Source organism: Desmodus rotundus, chromosome 13 (genome assembly GCF_022682495.2).
Source record: "Desmodus rotundus isolate HL8 chromosome 13, HLdesRot8A.1, whole genome shotgun sequence".
Taxonomy (NCBI): Eukaryota; Metazoa; Chordata; class Mammalia; order Chiroptera; family Phyllostomidae; genus Desmodus; species Desmodus rotundus.
The window spans coordinates 30456616-30470276 of NC_071399.1; the positions used below are offsets into that span (position 1 = coordinate 30456616).

The window sequence follows — 13661 nt, forward strand, 5'->3', positions numbered from 1 at the left end:
GTACTAATTCTGTATGTAAATATGGTAAATTTGTTACCGGATGTAAAATTTCTTGTACCTTGTATCTCTTGTGCCTTGCAACTATTTGTTACAGAAAATTTCTTGTACCGTAGTATGTTCAAAAATAAATGCTAAAATTCCTTTATGACACAAAAAACAAATATGTAAATGTAAACAAGTAAAAAAAAGAATGAAAAAATTAAAAAAGATTTTTTTCCTGAAAGTTTGGGCCAAAAATGTGGGTGCGCATTATGCATGGCAAAACGTGGTACTTAGAAAGTAACAGAGCTGAACATTTTCCTAAAACAGAATGCAAACTTTGAAGAAGCTTTTTAAAAATAAGTTTTGTTTGTTTTAGTTTCCAATTCAGGCAAACATACAAACAAAACCCTATGGTCTCTTCAAAACACATAAACTAGGTTCTCTTGAGTTGATATGTATGATAACACTTTCATGAAATCTGGATGGTATGTGCTGTGCCTCATGTTACTGTAATTCTGTATCATTCATTTCAAAAGTCTCGGCTCACACTAAAGTGAGTTGGTCTGATTTCCTTGAGCAAAGTCAAAGCTAACACTAAAAATACACCAAAACCACCCTACGTACAAACTAGGTTTTAGTGTTGACAATGCTTCTACCCATAAACTTATTCTCATCTACTCCTTTGCTCCCCAACTAACAGTAGGTTATCAATATGTATCTATGGAATAAACAAAGGAATAATGAGTTTTTAATAAAAGACAAAACTGAACTGTTTGGATGGAACAATAGTCAGTTACAAAAGTGAGCAGTGACAAGAGTTAGGAAAAAGACTGGAAATGTGTGGGCGTGTTCTCAAGGTCTTAGAAAAATTCAGGAAGTCCAGCAGATGTTTTCTGTTAAGAGGCGTTGGAAGCCCCAAGAGCTACATCTGTTTTCTTTTTTTAATATAAGTTTATTTGTGAGACTATTTTTTCCCTTTTAAATAGCTCTCTGCTAACGCTCACAAAATGAAATGCCGACTGAAGCCCCCGAGCTCCCCAGGCGTCAGTGAGAGCGCCTTGCACGTGAACGCGCGAACGTGGAAACCCCGTGGGAAGCAGGGGACTGCGTCGCTCGTTTTCTGAGTGCCCTTCCTTTTTTCTTATTTCCCGACGCAGAACCAGGGCTTTTTACTTAACTTAATTGGTTATAAACAGTACAATGCAGGTTTCAGTAAGTTCCACTGTCCTCCTTTGGAAAATGATACAATAGTTATAAAGATAAGTGTGCTGTTTTCTTTTTTCCGGTGTGTGTGTTTGACACAAACATTAATGAATAACGATTGCATTCAAGAACCCAGAGATCAAGCGAGTGAATAATACTTAAAGAATTAGGATTTTCTGCTTTGATAATTGTTTTTGAATTTATTACATTGAAATACCTATAGAATGGTACTTTTCTTACAGTAGTTGTTTTGTTAATCAACTTTCGAGTTATGAAAGCTGACCTGCAATTCTTCTCCTAGTTCCACTTTGTATGGGGGAGGAGAGAGGGACTAAAGTTTCAAAAGCCATATAGTGAATTAATGTTGAATAAATATAAAAAATCTTATTTAAGCTTCTCATTTCCTTAGGAACTTCTCCACTTCTCTTACTTAGACACATTGGTCTCTAAAAGACTTCGAAAAATTAGGTTTACATAACGAACGCACTATTTTGAATGAATTAAAACGGCAGTTACTCTCCTGGCTGGCTGGTTAGTGAGGTTACAGGGAGAGCTAGCATACAAATCGTATTAAAGTCGAGAAACACAGCTGGCGGCATGTTTTAGAGAATTTGTCTGATTACTACACACGGTTACTGAATATATTATGAGTATGGAACCATTTCAAGAACATTAGATTCTCTTAACCTTGTGGTGATTACTAAAGTCATCAAGAATTTTAATCAAGCATCTTACAGAGGGAACTTGTGCAATTATTGAGCTACAGAAGCCATGACCAAAGCAAACCTCACTCAAATCCTGCCTTCTTTTGGCCTCGAAACAGAACTTTTCCCTCAGGAAGAAGCAGGTAGCCTTTCATACTCCTGCCAGGAAGACCGCAGATTGCAAATACAGGGTCTGGCAGAAGTAATGCCTGCTTGAGTGTGGTTGGTAGGATACATGAATGTCTTGCACGAGATGGAGAGCAATTCGAACATTTCACCCAAGATGTCATATGGTGTGCTTGAGTGTGATATGGTTGTGTTACAGAATTACATGTTTACGATTTCATAATAAAAGGCTTTGTAATTAAAAAGGGGGCGTTATTTGTGCCAGACCCTGTATAATCAGATTAAAATAAATTAGAATAGTTGTGTGGGAATTTACATTTAAAACATTTTCATGGCAAATCCCTTCAAACTTAAACCATTTTTGAAAAGTTCTAATATTTTTATGTTTCACACAAGTGAACTGCATCACCTGGGAAGTGACACGCACCTGGAGAGTGAAAGGTTCCACGAGACCTAGGCTGCAACCTACACACTAGTTATTTGTCAATTTGCAGGGAAGAAAATAGCTACAACGCGTCAGATAAGCGAGACTGTGGTCTGGGGCAAACCAAACTCAAAGAGACACTTGAACACCTATTATGGGTAAAGCTAGACTTTTCCTTCATTCTCACCAAGTCAAGATGAGATAGCTCCATTTTGCCCCAAGCGCCAGCATTAATTTGTCATTAATATTTAATGTTGGCACTTCTCTCCAGTTGTTCTGTGAGCATAAGCTTTTCAACTAGGGTTTCAGCCCCATAGGTTTGAGGGTGTATGGAAGGGCACGTCTTATCTCTCTCTCTGGTATTTCCTCCCTGTGTGACATCGGCGAGTGATTTAACTTCAGGCTCACCCTCTGTATAGTCAGTATTTCTGTGAGGATTCCATGAGTCGAGTGTCTAGCACAGAGTGTGCAATGGGTGTTCGTGCCTCTCTCCCCCCGCCCTTTTCTTCTTTTGACCCTTTCTTAAATGTTCTTTAGAATGGCTGCTGGGACACTGGGCATATATGCAGTAGCGGCTTCACTACATATGCATTCTGTCTACTGTCAAGGAGGAAAGTTCCTGCATCTAAAAACTGGCAGGAATTTGTGCTTCATCTCTTTTTATAAAATGGCCCAAGCAAGCCAATATAGATACAGTCAGACAACTAAGGGGAAAAATTATTTTAACATGGAGTTTAAAAAAAAAATCAACCTAAATTAACTTAGTGAGTGGTCCCACAACAAGTCACTAGATGATTCCCTATTTGGACCTGCCTCTGGGCTGGATATAGCTGGTGCCTATCAAGTTGACTTGTTTTCCATTTCTAAAGCCAGTGTGACTCTAAACTTCTATCTCTGATCTTTTGCTGATTTATATTTACTGCTGTTATTTCAGTAGGCTGAGTGAGTTTTCCTCAAAGCAGGTACACGTTTTAATTATTTTGAGTTGTTCTTACATAAATATATCTCACACTGTGCGCACTCCCCACCCCCAAGAGGTACATAAAAATAGCAATGGAAACAACCAAGAAGAAGAAACAAGGAAAGGAAAAGGAAGCAGGAGCAAAAAAAAGAAATCTGATTTTTAATTCAGATTTTTGTGCTTTTCTAAAAATAACATCAAAGCCCTTAAAATACTTAATGGCGAGGTTATCTTTCACTGGAGGCTGCAGTTTGTGTCCTTTCCCAGGGTGGACAGCTTCTTCCTTAGGTCTGACACAGATGCTTCCAGCAAAATTGGCCCATCTTTTCAAGTTAGAGGGCCATTAAAATGTAACATTAGAGAATCTTTTTATGGGATTCAAAACAACAAATAAATTAGAGAATATAAATGTGGCCTTAGACAGGTGGCTCAGTTGCTTGGAGCACTGTCCTTTGGAGCACTGCTCCAAAAGGTTGTGGGTTTGATCCCTGATCAGGACATTACCGAGGTTGCGAGTTCAATCCCCAGCAGGGGTGTGTACGGGAGGCAACTGATTGATGTTTCTCTCTCTCTAAAATCAATAAACATATCCTTGGGTAGGATTTAAAAAATATATATGGTGTGAACGCCTTATTCTAAGTGTCCTCTTGCAGCTGGTTCTTTCTCCTGCCCCATACCCACCCACTCTCCTTTATAGGCACAAAGGACTATTCATCCACTTGGAGTTCGTATAACTATTTCAGATCATTTTCTGCCACAATTCATGTGATCCATCATTCCGTCGGCAATATTACTTTGCAAGTGACAGTTCTGTTCTGAGCCAATACTTTTGACTTCCAGTTATAATTTACTCCTGAAATGCTTGCTCTTCCATGGTTGTGAAATATGCCACCAGAATATTCTTAAAAAGTGAAAAAAAAGCTCATCTAATATAAAAACATCCATCCATCACTCAGTGAAAATGAGAAATCAGAAATCCATTTTCTAAAGTTTTCCTTTATTTTTATCCCCTAATCAAGCCATAAATATTAATGATCTGATACTCCATTTATTTACATGACATGGACACAAAACCAGGGAGACAAAGTGGTGGCTTATGACACTATGAGGGGTCCCTTAGTTCCGGGTTGGCACAAGCCAATTCCCTGTTAAAGTTATATTTGGCAGAAACTCTGTAAGAAGAAGCCCGAGACTCTTCTGACGCATTTGTAAGTAAGTTGACTGTAAAATTATCTTCAGACAAGCATCAATGGGGGCGTATAAACAGTGGGCCAGAGGTTTTCCAAAAACCTCTCTGACTGTCATGCAATATTAACAGGGCTACGCTGTTGTCTTGGCAGCCTTGCTCCAGCCCTAAGCAGCATTATGACCAAGGATGGTAAGGCTGTGAAGAACCCTGTATTAGTCATGTCCAGGCTCTCTGAAGGGATCACGAACCCGGGACTTGTGGAATTCAATGCTCTGGCTTGAAACATAAAATAAAGTCACAGAACACTTGCATAGTTACTAGACCTTTTTCTAAAATCTCTCTGTGCACACAATTTGACACATTCAACAATTTAAAAATATGGCAGAAGACAAATACTTGCTCTTCATAATAAACAAACAATAACTGTTTAAACATTGCCATTGATTTTATTATTGCGAATTGAAACCACTAGGGATTGGAAACCATCTTTCCTCCTAGGATAAAAGGGTCAGCTTAGTCATTTCTACTAAAACTTGAAATGCCTTAGTTTTAGATAATCATGGTATATAATGACAAGATGTTACATCCTTATCTTTTGGAGATCATTAGTAATTAAAAAAGAAAAAGGGTGGGTAAGTATGTCTGATGTTTTGCTAATGTGAACCAGAGAGTCATTAAGGCATGTTCTCCAGAAAATAAAGCAATTCTATTCCATAGAACTTCCTTCTTTCCCCCCTCACCCAAGGCCTTTGTTTCACTGCTTCCAGAGAGAGGGAGAGGAAAGTATAGAGAGAAACATGGATGTGAGAGAGAAACATCGATCTGTCACCTTCCGTACATGCCCTGACTGGGGATTGTATGAACCTGGACTAGGGATAGAACCCACAAGCCTTCAACTATGGGATCATGCTCCAACTAACTGACGTGTAGTGGCCCGGGCTGCAGAACTTCTTGCTGGTCCATTCCACTGGTCTTGGAGATGTCTAAGTACACGCAGGACGCCCCACTGAAGTCCTGGGTAACTCCACATTGAGACCTACTCTGGGAGCAAATGTGCTTGTGTGGGAGCCACCACAACCCTCTAGCCACAGAGAAATGTCCATTGTTTTAACCAGCTCTAAATTGGTTGTCAAAAATCCCATTTAATCTGCATTATTCAATCATACGAATCCCCAAAGATAGATTTCTATTTTTTTATTTTTAAAGGACCCTAGCTGATGTGGCTCAACGGACTGAGCGCCAGTCTACACACCAAAGGGTTGCTAGTTCGATTCCCAGTCAGGGCACATGCCTGGGTTGTGGGCCAGGTCCCCGGTAGGGGACGTGTGAGAGACAACCACACATTGATGTTTCTGTCTTTCTCTGTTCCTTTCCCTCTGTCTAAAAAGACATAAAATCTTTTAATTTATTTTTTAAAATATATTTATTGATTATGCTATTACAGTTGTCCCATTTCCCTCCTTCACTCCACTCCATCCTGCACACCCCCTCCCTCCCACATTCCCCCCCTATAGTTCATGTCCATGGCTCATACATATAAGTTCTATGGCTTCTACATTTCCTATACTATTCTTACCTCCCCCTGTCTATTTTCTACCTACCATTTATGCTACTTATTCTCTGTACCTTTTCCCCCTCTCTCCCCCTCCCACTCCCCTGTTGATAACCCTCCATGTGATCTCCATTTCTGTGGTTCTGTTCCTGTTCTAGTTGTTTGCTTAGTTTGCTTTTGTTTTAGGTGTGGTTGTTAATAAGTGTGAGTTTGCTGTCAGTTTTACTGTTCATATTTTTTATCTTCTTTTTCTTAGATAAATCCCTTTAACATTTCATATAATAAGGGCTTGGTGATGATGAACTCCTTGAACTTGACCTTATCTGAGATGCACTTCATCTGCCCTTCCATTCTAAATGATAGCTTTGCTGGATAGAGTAAAGCTATCTTGGATGTAGGTCCTTGCCTTTCATGACTTGGAATACTTCTTTCTAGCCCCTTCTTGCCTGTAAGGTCTCTTTTGAAAAATCAGCTGACAGTCTTATGGGAACTCCCTTGTAGGTAACTGTCTCCTTTTCTCTTGCTGCTTCTAAGATTCTCTTCTGTTTAATCTTGGCTAATGTAATTATGATGTGTCTTGGTGTGATCCTCCTTGGGTCCAGCTTCTTTGGGACTCTCTGAGCTTCCTGGACTTTCTGAAAGTCTACTTCCTTTGCCAGATTAGGGAAGTTCTCCTTCATTATTTGTTCAAATAAGTTTTCAATTTGTTGCTCTTCTTCTTCTCCTTCTGGTACCCCTGTGATTTGGATGTTGGAACCTTTAAAGGTGTCCCGGAGGATACTAAGCCTCTCCTCATTTTTTTGAATTCTTGTTTCTTCATTCTTTTCTGGTTGGATGTTTTTCTTCCTTCTGGTCCACACAGTTGATTTGAGTTCTAGTTTCCTTCTCATCACTATTGGTTCCCTGAACATTTTCCTTTGTTTCTCTTAGCATAACCTTCATTTTTTCATCTAATTTGTGACCAAATTCAACCAATTCTGTGAGCTTCCTGATTACCAGTGCTTTGAACTGTGCATCTGATAGGCTGGCTATCTCTTCGTCGCTTAGTTGTGTTTTTTCTGGAGCTTTGATCTGTCCTTTCATTTGGGCCATTTCATTTGGCATGCCTGATACATAAAGGGACGGAGCCTTAGGGGTTCACCAGGGTGGGGTAACGCTGGTCGCTGCACTGTGATGCTGTATGTGGGGGATGGGGTCCGAGAGTGAGCAATGGCGCTTGCTCTGCTCTTTGCCAGTTTTCAGTCACTCCGTCTGCTACCCACAATCAAATTGGGCCCTTCTGGTGCTGATTCCCGGGTGGGTGGGTTTGTGTACGTTCTAGGACCCCGTCAGTCTCTCCAACGAACTCTCCTGTGAGGCTGGGAGTTTCTCCTGCTGCTGCCTCAACCCCCACAGGTGTTTTCAATCAGTGGTTTGAGGCTTTATTTCCCCACCCTGGAACCCTGGGTTGCGCAGTCTGTCACCTGGTCCAGCAGCTGGTGCCTTGCTGGCCAGCTGCAGCTTTGCCTATCCTGCTCCACAATCCGACTTCGCTGGGTCCACCAGCCAGCCGCCACCTTGCTGAGAGTCCTCTCCTCCTGGTTGCCTGTCTCCGCCCCTCCTACCAGTCTGGATGAATGTTTCTTCTTTATCTCTTTGGTTGTGGGACTTCCATACAGTTTGATTTTCTGTCAGTTCTGGTTGTTTTTTGTTTTTAAATTGTTGTTGTCCTTCTTTTGGTTATGCGAGGAGGCACACTATGTCTACCTATGCCTCCATCTTGCCCATAAGTCCTAAGATCTTTTTTTGTTTAAAGGAATGTCAATATTGGTTCATTAGTTGTAACAAATGTACCACTAATGAAAGATGTTAACAATGGGAGAAACTGGGGATGGGAGGTGGGAAGAGGGTATGTGGGAACTCTCTTTACTTTCTGCATAATTTTTCTATAAATCTACAACTGCTCTAAAATATAAAGTCTATTAAAAATAATAGAAGAGAAGTAAGAGTACATTCCATTTATTTTAGCCTCATTTCCATTAGGACCTTTTACTTCCTTTGGTTCCTTATTATCTATTTTATTCCCTATCCGTCATGTGGAATTACAGATTTGGATCAAAAGCATCTATAGTGACAGTTCTGTTGGGGAAAATCTTAAAATTAAGCTAAATATTATATTCAGTTGATATAATAACGTCTAAAAAGATGAAGAAGACATTATAGGAAAACATGGGTCACAGTGTTATTTAACTTTGTAAGTGAGGGTAGGAGGATGAGAAGGGAGGCAGGGAAGGAGGAGGGGGGAAGAGGACCAGGAGGAGGTGGGGAGAGAGAGAGACAGAGAGAGAGAGAGAGAGAGAGAGAGAGAGAGAGAGAGAGAGAGCGCTCATCTATTGAAATTGTGGGGGTACCTTCTGCCATTCTGCCCAAGACACAAGTATCCCACATGCCTTTCATGAAGTGAGCATCTCTCCACAATAAATGAAACTATCCTCTTTAAAATTTCTCTTTCTTTTCCTGAGGGACTTTCCGGGGGAATGTTGACTATACCTAATTGCCATCTTACTCACCGACTTGAGACCCTTCGTCCCTGAAGAGATATGTCTCCACTGTTCACTTCCCCAGGAACAGAACCAAACCTGTGGAGAACTAGCAGCCTGTTCCCAACAATAAGCTGTGGATAACTCAACATGTGTCCACCATTTCCATGAGATCTCTGTTACTTGGAATTAGTCATGAATTGAAAACCAAATCTATGTCAGTAAGTTGTGGTAGTGGAGAGAGGTCAGGGGTTGCCAGCTGGGCTGTGTAATGAGCATCAGGTGGGCCAGAACTCTCGCACTGGATGTCTCTATTAGGTGATGAGCTACATCTGATGCTAGCAAAAACTAAGACAAGTAATTCATCATCTGATCTAAGAAAGAGCATACCTTTTCATCAGCAGTTCTAGAAAAAGGCTAAGTAATATGTGGCAAGTAGCAAGTAGAAGACAAGGAATTGAATGTTGGCCAGAGAATTGAGTTATGAATCAAGGAATGTTCTTGTGTCACTGAATGTGTTAAGAAGAGGATATATGTCAGCAGGACCGGGATGTGGGTCACTTAGTCTGTGATAAATACCAGGAAACACTCACAGTCCAGGATACAATGGCAAGATCAGGTAAAGACTTCTGACCGGGAAGTGAAATGTGTTCCTCTTTTTGTGTGCCTGTGCACGTGACAATCTATCAAAGCACTGACCAGTCCGTTCAACCCCACGCACTGTCAAAGCGATCCTTTTAACCTTTGTGTCCAAAGTCCTTAATGGTTTCCCTTTACTCCTCGGAGAAAGACTAAGCCTTGGACGCTGACGTGATTCACCTCAGCTCCTCATGCCCAGACTCTGCTCTCCAGTTTTGCCAGTCTGCCTTCTACTCCTTAGAGATGCATGCTATCTGGAAAGTTCTCTCTTCCACTTACTTTGGGAGACACTCCTTCCATCTTCAGTTTAGTCCTCCTGCCCCAGGCAAATCTCTTAAACCCAGTATCACTAATCATTCCTGCAAAGTCTCAGCGTAACTGCAGTCTTAGCAATTTACAACGTATTCACCTAGTTCCTAGCTCCACAGTGGAACATAAGCACCCAGTGGCTAGAGGCCATGTCTGTTTGCCCAACCAGCACACTGCAAGTCTCAATAAACATATATTAATGAAGACAGAGGGTCACATCCAGCTGAGGCCGAGGCTGGCCTCCCTCACACCCACCCTTGGGCATCCATCCTCAAGGCTGCAGTGGCACGTTCTTGTCCCTCTCCTTGTCCCAGAGTTCAAAACCGCTTGTTCCTAACTGGGTCATCAGCTACCACCTTCCTCCTTCAGAGAATTCTTTCTATTTCTGCAAATGACAGAACATTTTCCTCATTTCTCTGACACTCCCACCCCAATTTCTCCAGGCTCCCTGCCACCATACTTTCCTGATTCCTTCTGAAGTGTTTCTCCTCCCTCCCTTTTTCTCCTCACCCAATGGTCCTATCTTGCCCAGGCCCTAGCTCACCATGCCTGGATTACTCTTCTTTGCCTATTTTGTCCTTTAATACCAGCCTTCTCAACCTTTAATGAACTCCAAAGCAGCCATTGCTACACCAGCTTCCTTAAACCACTGTTTCTACCGTGTCAGGTACACGCTCAAGGACCTGCAGTGGCTCCTGACTGTGCCCTGCATGGAGTCCACACTTAAGCATTTAAAGTCCCGCTATCCAAAGTCGGCTCAGCTCATCCTTGCCACTGTTCCTTTGCTCACGACATATCCCCACCTGGAATGTACTGTGGTGTCATTCGGGGGCTCACGCCCCAGTGTTCTGTACAGATTAGCCCAGATGTTTGCTTAAAAAAATAAGTCTACTGTTCTTCTGGTCACAGTTAACTGTGTTCTAGTTCATTTCTTATGTGCTAAATGTATGCCTCTCAATTTATGTCTGTAAGCTCCTTAGGACATAAATAATATTTCCTTACTTTTTAAGCTTTATTTTTTAGTTTAATCTTTATTACCGTATTTTTCAGACCATAAGACGCACCTAGGTTTTAGAGGAGGAAAATAGGAAAAAAAAAATTTGAAGCAAAAATGTGGTGAAATATTTAATAACATCCTTTAAAGCAAAAATCCTGCAGCGAGCCAGGTAAGCTACACTCAGACTATAGGATGCACCCCCATTTTCCTCCCAAATTTGGGAGAAAAAAGTGTGTCTTATAGTCTGAAAAATACGGTATATATTTTTTCCATTGCCATTTAGTCCCCTTACACCGCTCACCACCAGCAATCACCACACTGTTGTCCATGCCCATGAGTCCTTTTTGCTCCATCCCTCCACTCCCTAACCTCCCTCCCCGACTAGCTGTCATCTCTTCTCCATCTATGAGTCTGTCTCTGTTTTGCTTCTTAGTTCAGTTTGTTCATTAGATTCCACATGAGTAAAATCAACCTTTATTTTTAATATAGTAAAACATATATAACATAAAATTTACATTTTTAACCATTTTTAAGTGTACAATTTGGTGGCATCAAGTACATTCACAATGTTGTACAACTGTCACCATAGCTATTTCCAAACATTTTCATCATCCTAAACCGAAACTGTGTCCTTTAAGTAGTAATTCCCGATCTCTCCCTCTTATAGCTCCTGTAACCTCTAATTTACTTTGTGTCTCTAGATTTTGCCTGTTCTAGATATTTCATATAAGTTTATTTCACTTAGTATAATGTGTTCAAGGGCCACCCCCATTGCAGCACCTATCGGCACTTCGTTCCTTTTTCTTTTTTTTCTTTATTTTTATTATTGACACTATCGCAGATGTCCCCATTTCCCCCATCCCCGTTTGCCTACCTCCACCCAGCCCTGCCTCCCCCATTGTTCATTTTTAAGGTTGAATAATCTTCCACTGTGTGGATGTACTTTATTTTGCTTATTTACTCGTTTGTTGATGGACACATGAACACTTGGATTGCTTCCATGTTTTGGGGATTGTGAAAAATGCTGCTAGGAACATAATTTTACAAATATCTGTTTGAGTTCCTGTTTTCAATTCTTTGGGGTGTATATTTAAGAGTGGAATTGCTGGTCATTGGTAATTCTATGTTTGCTTTTTGAGGAGCAGAAACCACATTTCTTGCATTTGCATTTCTCTGTGGTACCTAATATTTCTAGGGGTGGGTTGGTGAGAAAATAGTGGGTAAGTACTTAATATTAAATTAACTTAGTAGGAAGCAAAAGGCAGTGGTTCAGAGCATACACTGAAGCTGGAATGGCTGGGTTGGACCAGTGGACACTGGACAAATTACTAAACCCCTCTGAGCCTCAGCTTCCTCATCTTCAGGGGAAAACAGCAGCCTGCCTCACTGGCTTATTGTAAGAAAAGAGTTAATATACGTAAAGTATAGAACGCTGCCTCATACAAAGTAAGTACTATGTAAGTATTTGCTGTTGTTTAATAGTGGTTATAAAATATTATTCATTTGCCAAGATGTCAAGGAGGTAAGAAGATCGCTAACCCAGATGCCTACAAGAAACCCAAGCCAAAAAGACCAGTACATAAATGTCCACAGGTAATTCTAATATTAATTCTTATTTCTGTTTTTGTTGCCTAATTTAATTCTTCTGCATGAAGACGTGGAGGAAGCTCTTGATATGGTGAGTGTGGGGGCACTAACACTTCATTCTGCATGAAGGTTTTCACCAGCCAGGAGTCCCATAGCCATGCTTTGGGAAAAGATTTTTTGAATCTCATTGTATCTGAGTCATGCAATAAGAGTTTTTTACAATTATTTTTAGTGAGATTCTCTTGAAATTGTCTAGAATTACAGCACAAAGTATAGTTGAACACTCAGTAATTAAAATCCAATATTAGAAACCTTATTACCTAGAGAACTGAAATATATTTCAAGAGAAATATATTTCATTTTTACATAAGGCTTATATCATATTGTATTATAGTCATAAAATAGGAATCCTAACATAATTTTGACATGCAAGCGTTGCCATTTAAAAACTCTATGCTTTTGAAATTATTCTTGGGTGAGAGAGTAATTTAGCATTAAAAAACTAAGCCAGTGAGAGATTTAGTTAGATATTTTAATTTTACTTTTCCCTTGAATACTCTTTAAAATGAGCTCCTTAGAGAAATAAAAAGGCTCAATTTTAAATTACAAAAGAGAATCACATGAAATTAACTCAATTCACCATTTTCCATGAATTTACACTGCTGGGAGGGATTTTGGAACTGTCCGTACCACTGCCATGGGTGCATCTGCTCAGACGGGTACCACCAGGGCCGGGATCACCAGCATCCCTGTTACTCATCATCATGAATTCTTTCTCCTGGCCGGACGAAACCCTCGGGGCCTTCACTCTAAGTCTCTCCTTGACGTTCTCTACATGGCAGGGATGGAAATCACCTACGAATTCCTTGTTTATGAGTCCCTCCTTTACTTGCCAACTTACACAACTGTTCCTTAGCTTTACTTTCTTGGTTAGTAAACTGTCTCAGTTCCTCCCCTTTTTCTTTTTCTTAGTTCCTCTCCTTTTTATTCTAGGTCTTCATTTATAGTTAAAGAAAGAGGAAGTGTAGAGGTTACCACAGAAGACCAGATGGTTTCCAGGGCAGGAAATATCTAGTAATTATTCTTGACCACAGTTAGATAAGAGGGAGAAAGGAGAGGAGAAACTCTAGTAAGGGATTCTCAGGCATCCCATGAGGAATCAGGAATGAGACAGCGTTGTGCTAATATGGTCTTTTTACTGCATGGGGCAGGGGCCATCTGCTGCACAATACATGTTTGGTGGGAAATTCACAAGCATTTTTTGCATACTAGGCGCACGCATATGCAGAAGGTCTCAAAGATCCCTGCGGACCCATGACTTTGCAAGTGACCTCCCCTCCTGTCTGCTCATATTAATCCTACTTCCTTCTCGTTCCTTTAGAATCTGAGTCATTTGTCCTGGTTCACTGCTCTTTGAACTAACCTTTCCCATATACCTGAGAGATAAATAACCAGCCTGGACACATTTA

General features: G+C 40.7%; 1 protein-coding gene across 2 annotated transcripts in view; it reads right to left on the reverse strand.

Moving 5' to 3' along the window:
- COL4A2 (collagen type IV alpha 2 chain) overlaps positions 1–13661 on the reverse strand; it is a 183858-nt gene that overhangs the window by 92489 nt on the left and 77708 nt on the right. The gene's annotated exons all lie outside the window — the stretch shown is intronic.